This window comes from Saimiri boliviensis, chromosome 5, assembly GCF_048565385.1.
Source record: "Saimiri boliviensis isolate mSaiBol1 chromosome 5, mSaiBol1.pri, whole genome shotgun sequence".
Taxonomy (NCBI): Eukaryota; Metazoa; Chordata; class Mammalia; order Primates; family Cebidae; genus Saimiri; species Saimiri boliviensis.
The window spans coordinates 124,827,192-124,835,627 of NC_133453.1; the positions used below are offsets into that span (position 1 = coordinate 124,827,192).

At 47.9% G+C, this 8,436-nt stretch overlaps 1 pseudogene; it reads left to right on the plus strand.

The window, feature by feature from the left end:
- Positions 1-7,402: 7,402 nt before the first annotated feature.
- Positions 7,403-7,945, plus strand: LOC120368081 (large ribosomal subunit protein uL23 pseudogene; annotated as a pseudogene).
- Positions 7,946-8,436: the final 491 nt, after the last annotated feature.

Sequence of the window (8,436 nt, forward strand, 5' to 3'; positions counted from 1 at the left end):
AGGTACAGAGGGAAGTGACCATGACATTGGTAACTGGAGGCTTTGAAGGTGTCCAGGACTGCGTATGTAGCCCAGCACTGCCACTAGCAAGCTGTGCGGTATTGGACAAGTCATTTAGCCTTGCTGAGGTCCTTTTAGTACTTAAAGGGCCTCCACAACTGAAGACTCCACAAACAGCTACTATGTTCATTAAGTGCCTGCTAAACGCTCTTGGCTGGCTTCCATACCATTCACTAGCCCTGCTGCCCACCCCTTCCAGAACCGGGGAGTGGATATTGATCTGAAAGAGGGCTGAAATGAACAAAGAGGCTCTGCTGGGCACAATGGCACCATTGTGAGCTCACAGGGCTCACAATTTTCTTTCTGTCCTTTCAACCTGAAGGGATGCCATTTGGGGCCAGGGTGGGAATGCGTGGGGGTCCATGCGGAGTTCCACCAGCCGGCTTTGGGGGCGGGATGCCAGAGGAGGGACAGTCCTGCAGGATCCTGTTGTTATGTAAATGGAGAACGTGGAACTCCAGTGGGAAGAAGACTTGCCTGACACCACTCCGCAAATCAGCAGCCGACCTGGGGCTGGAAGCAGAGCCTCACACCACGGACAGCAGGGGGCCCCACTGCTCCAGCTCATACACTCCCAAAGGACATTTGAGACATTTTGACTCTAGATATTTGACCTTTTCTCCTTACAGAGCTGTCTATTCTATCATTACACACACTGACAAGATGCAGAAAAGCAGATGTTTTTCCTGCAACTTAAATATTTAGAAAATATCTAAACCCTGGTAATCTTGTTTGGACTTTTTCCCTTTCTTTTAAAATAACAGCTTATTAAGATATAATTTACATACCACAAAGTTTGTCCTGTTAAATTACACATTATTTTTTCTTTTTGAAGCAGAGTGTTGCTCTGTCACCCAGGCTGGAGTGCAGTGGCGAGATCTTGGCTCACTGCAACCTCCACCTCCCAGGTTCAAGTGATTCTCCTGCCTCAGCCTCCTGAGTAGCTGAGATTACAGGCATGTGCCACCACGCCCAGCTAATTTTTGTATTTTTAGTAGAGACAAGGTTTCACCATCTTGGTCAGGCTGGTCTCTAACTCCTGACCTTGTGATCCACCAGCCTTGGCCTCCCAAAGTGCTGGGATTACAGGCATGGGCCAGGGTGCTCGGCCTAAATTGTACAATTCAACAGTTTTTAGTGTATATATGTATGCAATCATCACCATTATCTAATCTTATACTATTTTCTTCATCCTTCCTCCCAGCCCCTGGCAACCATTAATCTACTTTTCCTCTGTGGATCTGCCTCTAACATGGAATCATACAATACATGGTCTTTCGTGACTGGCTTTTCTTCACTGGGCAGAATGCTTTCAAGGTTCAGCCACGCTGTGGCATGTATTAATGCTTCATTCATTTTATGGTTGAATAATATTCCATTAAACAGGATAGAACATTGCAGAAGATTTTTTTTTTTTTTTTGAGCCGGAGTTTCACTCTTGTTACCCAGGCTGGAGTGCAATGGTGCGGTCTCGGCTCACCGCAACCTCTGCCTCCTGGGTTCAGGCAATTCTCCTGCCTCAGCCTCCCGAGTGTTGGGACTACAGGCGTGCGCCACCATGCCCAACTAATTTTTTATATTTTCAGTAGAGACGGGGTTTCACCATGTTGACCAGGATGGTCTTGATCTCTTGACCTCGTGATCCACCTGCCTCGGCCTCCCCAAGTGCTGGGATTACAGGCTTGAGCCACTGCGCCCGGCCCCACGTTACAGAAGATTTTATGTCTCTATTCACCAATTAATGGACATATGGTTTGTTTTCACTTTTTGGCAATTTTGAATAATGCCGCTATGAACATGTGTGCACAAGTTTTAGTGTGGACACGTTTTCATTTCTCTTGGGTCTCTACCTAGGAGTGGAGTTGCTGGATCATAGGGTAATTCTATGCATAACCTTTTCAGGAACTGAATTCATACGATTTTCCAACTGCATCATTTGACATTCCTACCAACAGGGTATGAAGGTTCCAATCTCTCCCTACCTCTTCAACACTTATTATGATCTGTCTTTATTTTTTGCTTTTTGAGACAAAATTTTGTTTTTGTTGCCCAGGCTCAAGTGCAATGCCATGATCTCAGCTCACCGCAACCTCTCCGTCCAGGGTTCAAGGGATTCTCCTGCCTCAATCCCCCGAGTAGCTGGGATTACAGGCGTGAGCCACCATGCCCGACTATTTTTGTATTTTTAGTAGAGACAGGGTTTCTCCATGTTGGTCAGGCTGGTCTTGAACTCCCAACCTCAGATGATCCACCCGCCTCAGCCTCTCAAAGCGCTGGGATTACAAGCCTGAGCCACCGCGCCAGGTCATGCTGTCTTTTTCATGCCAGCAGCTAGACAGCAATGTGGCCTCTGCTTGTCCTTCAGGCTGCTCCCTTGTCCCCATCCTGACAATGACCCTGAATCCACCTAGGTCACCCCTTCCCTTACAACCAAACCTTATGTGATCTACAATACCATCTCCTCGATGTGAATGAGATAGCTGGAGAGCACATGGCATGAAGTCCCTAATTTAATGGGCATCCCAGGCACCATGGCTCACACCTGTAGTCCCAGCACTTTGGGAGGCTGAGGCGGGCAGATCACCTGAGGTCGGGAGTTCAAGACCAGTATTACCAACATAAGGAGACCCCATCTCTACTGAAATAAACAAACAAACAAATAAATAAATAAATAAAAATTAGCCAGGCATGAATGTAGGAACCTGCCGTCCTAGTTACTCTGTAATTCCATCTTCTAGGGAAGCTGAGAAGGAAGGATCTCTTGAGCCCAGGAGTTCAAGGCTTCAGGGAGCTATGATCACATTACTGCGCTCCAGCCTGGGTGACAGAGCGAGACCCTGACTCTAAAATAAAAAGAAAGAAAGAAAGAATGAATGAATGAAAGAAAAAAGAGCACCCATCAAGGATAGTAAACAGTCTGGCTGAGTTCACAGATCAGTGGGGGGAAGCCGAGTGCTCTACATTGCCAGGCAACGCGTACCGCATGTATCCGTTTATCCAGTCCTCACAACGCTCCTGTGAGGTAGGTAGGCAGTTTTCAATGTCCTGCGGTTTTATGAGTGGCCTGGTCAGTATCGCTGGGTGCTTCCTCTCGGCACCAGCCATGGCAGTGGGACAGCATTGAGTCAAAAGGGGACCCATACAGTCAAGTGTGGGTGCACAAAAAGCACATGTGCCATCCCGGCAAGCTGTAAGGCCTTCTTGGAGGAGGTGTTCCCTGATAGATGTCTTACAGGTTAGAGTTGAGAAAGGAGTGTGGGGGGCAAGTATTCGAAGGTGAGGGAGAAGTGCACGTGGCATCCTGGAAGCTCGAAAGTGCACGACTTGGCCAGGCACAGTGGCTCATGTCTGTAATTCTAGCACTTTGGGAGGCTGAGGTGGGAGGCTCACTTGACACCAGGAGTTTGAGACCAGCCTGGGCAACATAGCGAGACCGCATCGCTATAATTTGAGTGTTTGGTGGGGGCGGGGAGATAGAGTCTCACTCTGTCACCCAGGCTGCAGTGCAGTGATGCAATCCTGGCTCACTGCAACCTCTGCCTCCTGAGTTCACGCGATTCTTCCACCTCAACCTCTCAAGTAGCTGGAACCACAGGCACATGCCACTACCACCCCCAGGTAACATTTTTTTTTTTTTAGACGGGGTTTCACCATGTTGGTCAGGCTGGTCTTGAACTCCTGACCTCAGGTGATCCGCCCACCTTGGCCTCCAAAGTGCTTGGATTACAGGCAGGAGCCACCATGCCTGGCCAACTTTTGTATTTTTAGGAGAGACAGGGTCTCTCCATTTTGACCAGATTGGTCTCAAATTTCTGACCTTGTGATCTGCCTGCCTTGGCCTCCCAATGTGCTGTGATTACAGGTGTGAGCAACCGCGCCCAGCCAAAAAAATCTTTTTTTTTTTTTTGAGACAGAGTCGCTCTATCGCCAGGCACCACGCTGGAGTGCAATGGCGTGATCTCAGCTCACTGCAACCTCCGCCTCCCGGGTTCAAGCAATTCTCCTGCCTCAGCCTCCCGAGTAACTGGGACTACAGGCACATGCCACCATGCCCAGCTAATTTTTGTATTTTTTTTTTTTTTTTTTTTTTTTGAGACGGAGTTTTGCTCTTGTTACCCAGGCTGGAGTGCAATGGCGCGATCTCGGCTCACCGCAACCTCCGCATCCTAGGTTCAGGCAATTCTCCTGCCTCAGCCTCCTGAGTAGCTGGGATTACAGGCACGCACCACCGTGCCCAGCTAATTTTTTGTATTTTTAGTAGAGACGAGGTTTCACCATGTTGACCAGGATGGTCTCGATCTCTTGACCTCATGATTCACCCGCCTCGGCCTCCCAAAGTGCTGGGATTACAGGCTTGAGCCACCGCGCCCGGCCTAATTTTTGTATTTTTAGTAGAGACGGGGTTTCGCCATGTCGGCCAGGATGGTCTCGATCTCTTGACCTCGTAATCGGTCCACCTTGGCCTCCCAAAGTGCTGGGATTACAGTCTTGAGCCACCGCACCCGGCCTAAAAATTCTTTTCTTTTTTTTTTTTTTTTTGACGGAGTCTCACTCTGTTACCCAGGCTGGAGTACAATGACAGCCTCTCAGCTCACCGCAACCTGTGCCTCCTTGGTTCAAGAGGTTCTCCTGCCTCAGCCTCCTGAGTAGCTGGGACTACAGGCACGCACCACCACACCTAGCTAATTTTTGTATTTTTAGTAGAGACGGGGTTTCACCAAGTTGGCCAGGATGGTTTCGATCTCTTGACCTCATTGATCCACCCGCCTCGGCCTCCCAAAGTGCTGGGATTACAGGCGTGAGCCACCGCACCTGGCACAGATTCTTTTAATTAAAAACAAAAATAGCCAGGTGTGGTGGTTCACGCCTGTAATCCCAGCACTTTGGGAGGTGGAGGCAGGTGGATCACGAGTTCAAGAGATCGAGACCATCCTGGTCAACATGGTGAAACCCCGTCTCTACTAAAAATACAAAAAATTAGCTGGGCATGGTGGTGCGTGCCTGTAATCCCAGCTACTCAGGAGGCTGAGGCAGGAGAATTGCCTGAACCCAGGAGGCGGAGGTTGCGGTGAGCCGAGATCGCGCCATTGCACTCCAGCCTGGGTAACAAGAGTGAAACTCCGTCTCAAAAAAATAAATAAATAAATAAAAATAAAGCAAAGAAAGTGCCTGGCTTTCCCCTTTTCCGGCAGCTCCGTGTGGCTGGAACATAGATATGGGTTGCCGATAAATGAGGCCTGAGAGAAGCTGAAGCCAGACCGTGCAAGACCTACTCAGCCTTGTTAAGGAGTTTGGACTTTGGACTTCATCCTGAGGCAGTGGGTAATTTTGCAGAATTTTAGGGAAATATCAGGATGATTGTGCTGGCTGCAGAGGTCTCTGCAAATCACTGAGGAGTCTGGTTTAGCTGCAGCTGATATTGGCGGGGAGGGGGGAAGGAGGCTGGAGTCCAAGGGTTTTCGTGAGTCTCATCTCAGCCGTCTCCATGGTGACACTGGAAGATGGTACAGTGTCTTCTAATGAAATTTCCTTGCTGAAATTTCAAGTGTTTTTGTTTCAGGCTGGCCTAGACCTTGGCTTCACCCACTCGTCTCTGACACGCAGAGGCAAACTGAGCACGTGCGGGGGTGGGGAAAGAAATACTGGGAGGAGATGGGAAGACGCAGAGGAGCCCCGGTACCAGCCTGTGCAACCTTAGACACTTACCCTCCACTCTCCACCCCCAGGTCCCTCTAAAAACCAACACCAAGTGAAAATCAAGATATGCCTCTTGGGAAGAAGAGCGGTTCAACTTGTATTCACAGAGACTCTAAAGAGGGGACCAGCCCTTTTGTCCAGGATTCTAAGTGATCATCCAATCGTGAGCTGTAAGGCTGGGAGGCTCCTTAGAAATCTCATAAAGCCCTCCCTTGATTTAGCCCTCCCTCTGCCTCTCACCCCGCCTTTTATTTGTAGATGAAGAAACAGAGGCCTGCATTGTGGAAGTGACTTTCATAAACTTTCATAAAGGTTAAAATTCCAAAGGGGCCAGGCACGGTGGCTCACGCCTGTAATCACAGCACATTGGAAGGCGGAGGCGGGCAGATCCCTTGAGGTCAGGAGTTTGAGACCAGCCTGGCCAACATGATGAAACCCTGTCTCTACTAAAAAAAAAAAAAAAAAAAAATGCTGGGAACAGTGGCTCATGACTGTAATCCCAGCACTTTGGGAGGCTGAGGTGGGTGGGGAGTTTGAGATCAGCCTGGCCAATATGGCAAAACCCCATCTCTACTTAAAATGCAAAACTTAGCTGGGCGTGGTGGCGTATACCTGTAATCCCAGCTACTGAGGAGACTGAGGCAGGAGAATCGTTTGAACCCGGGAGGCGGAGGTTGCTGTGAGCCAAGATCTCACCACTGCACTCCAGCCTGGGCAACACAGTGAGACTCCATCTCAAATAAAAATAAAAATAATCGTCAGCCATGGTTGTTCATGCCTGTAATCCCAGCTACTCAGGAGGCTGAGGCAGGAGAATTGCTTGAACCTGGGAGGCAGAGGTTGCAGTGAGCCGAGATTATGCCACCATACTCCAGCCTGGGCGGCAGAGCAAGACTCCATCTCAAAAAAAAATTCCAAAGGAACTCTCAAAACATTAAAATAGAATTACCATATGATTCAACAATTCCACTTCTGAGTATGTACGCAAAAGAATTGAAAGCATGAATTCAAATGGATGTTTCCATGTCAGTGTTCATAACAACATTAGTCACAATAGCCAAAAGAAAAAAAAAAAAAAAGCCAAAATGTGGAAGCAACCCAAATGTTCATCAACTGATGAATGCGTAAACAAAGGTTCCCTTATATATACATATAAGGGAATGTTATTCAGCATTAAAAGGAGGTGAAATTCAGACACATGCTACCTTACGGATGGACCTTGAAGCCATTGTGTAAAATAAAATAAGCCTGATAAAAAAGACAAAAATTGGGCTGGGCACAGTGGCTCACGCCTGTAATCCCAGCACTTTGGGAGGCCGAGGCGGGTGGATCACGAGGTCAAGAGATCGAGACCATCCTGGTCAACATGGTGAAACCCCGTCTCTACTAAAAATACAAAAAACGAGCTGGGCATGGTGGCGCGTGCCTGTAATCCCAGCTACTCGGGAGGCTGAGGCAGGAGAATTGCCTGAACCCAGGAGGCGGAGGTTGCGGTGAGCCGAGATCGCGCCATTGCACTCCAGCCTGGGTAACAAGAGCGAAACTCCGTCTCAAAAAAGGAGAGGAAAAAAAAAAAAAAAAAAGAAAAGAAAAAGAAAATAAAGACAAGCAAATGATTAAAAAGTAAAATGTTGCTTTTCACAAGATGGCGCCGAAAGCGAAGAAGGAAGCTCCTGCCCCGCCTAAAGCCGAAGCCAAAGCGAAGGCTTTAAAGGCCAAGAAGGCAGTGTTGAAAGGTGTCCACAGCCACAAAAAAAAGAAGATCCGCACGTCACCCACCTTCCGGCGGCCCAAGACACTGCGACTCCGGAGGCAGCCCAAATATCCTCGGAAGAGCGCCCCCAGGAGAAACAAACTGGACCACTATGCTATCATCAAGTTTCCGCTGACCACTGAGTCTGCCATGAAGAAGATAGACGACAACAACACACTTGTGTTCATTGTGGATGTTAAAGCCAACAAGCACCAGATCAAACAGGCTGTGAAGCAGCTCTATGACATTGATGTGGCCAAGGTCAACACCCTGATTCGGCCTGATGGAGAGAAGAAGGCATATGTTCCACTGGCTCCTGATTACGATGCTTTGGATGTTGCCAACAAAATTGGGATCATCTAAATGGAGTCCAGCTGGCTAATTCTAAATATATGTATATCTTTTCACCATTAAAAAAAAAAAAAAAAAGGAAAATGTTCAGATACCCACTATCCAAATATCAATCATTAATACCTTAGGTTATGGCCTTCTTTTTACTAAAATGAATGATAACATTTATTCTAAAACTTGCTTTTTTTCAGCCAAACATCTCCACTTTCCATTACAGTAAATTTTTTTTTTTTTTTTTTGAGACAGAGTCTTGCTCTGTCACCAGGCTGGAGTGCAGTGGCGCGATCTTGCCTCACTGCAACCTCCGCCTCCTGGGTTCAAGTGATTCTTCCACCTCAGTCTCCTGAGTAGCTGGGAGCACAGGCGCGTGCCACCACACCCGGCTAATTTTTTATTTTTATTTTTAGTAGAGACGGGGTTTCACCACGTTGGCCAGGATGGTCTCAATTTCTTGACCTCATGATCCACCCTCCTCGGCCTCCCAAAGTGCTGGCATTACAGGCTTGAGCCCGGCCTACAGTAAATTTTTATCTCATCCAATATTCAAATTATATTTAAATTTCTCTAGTTGACTC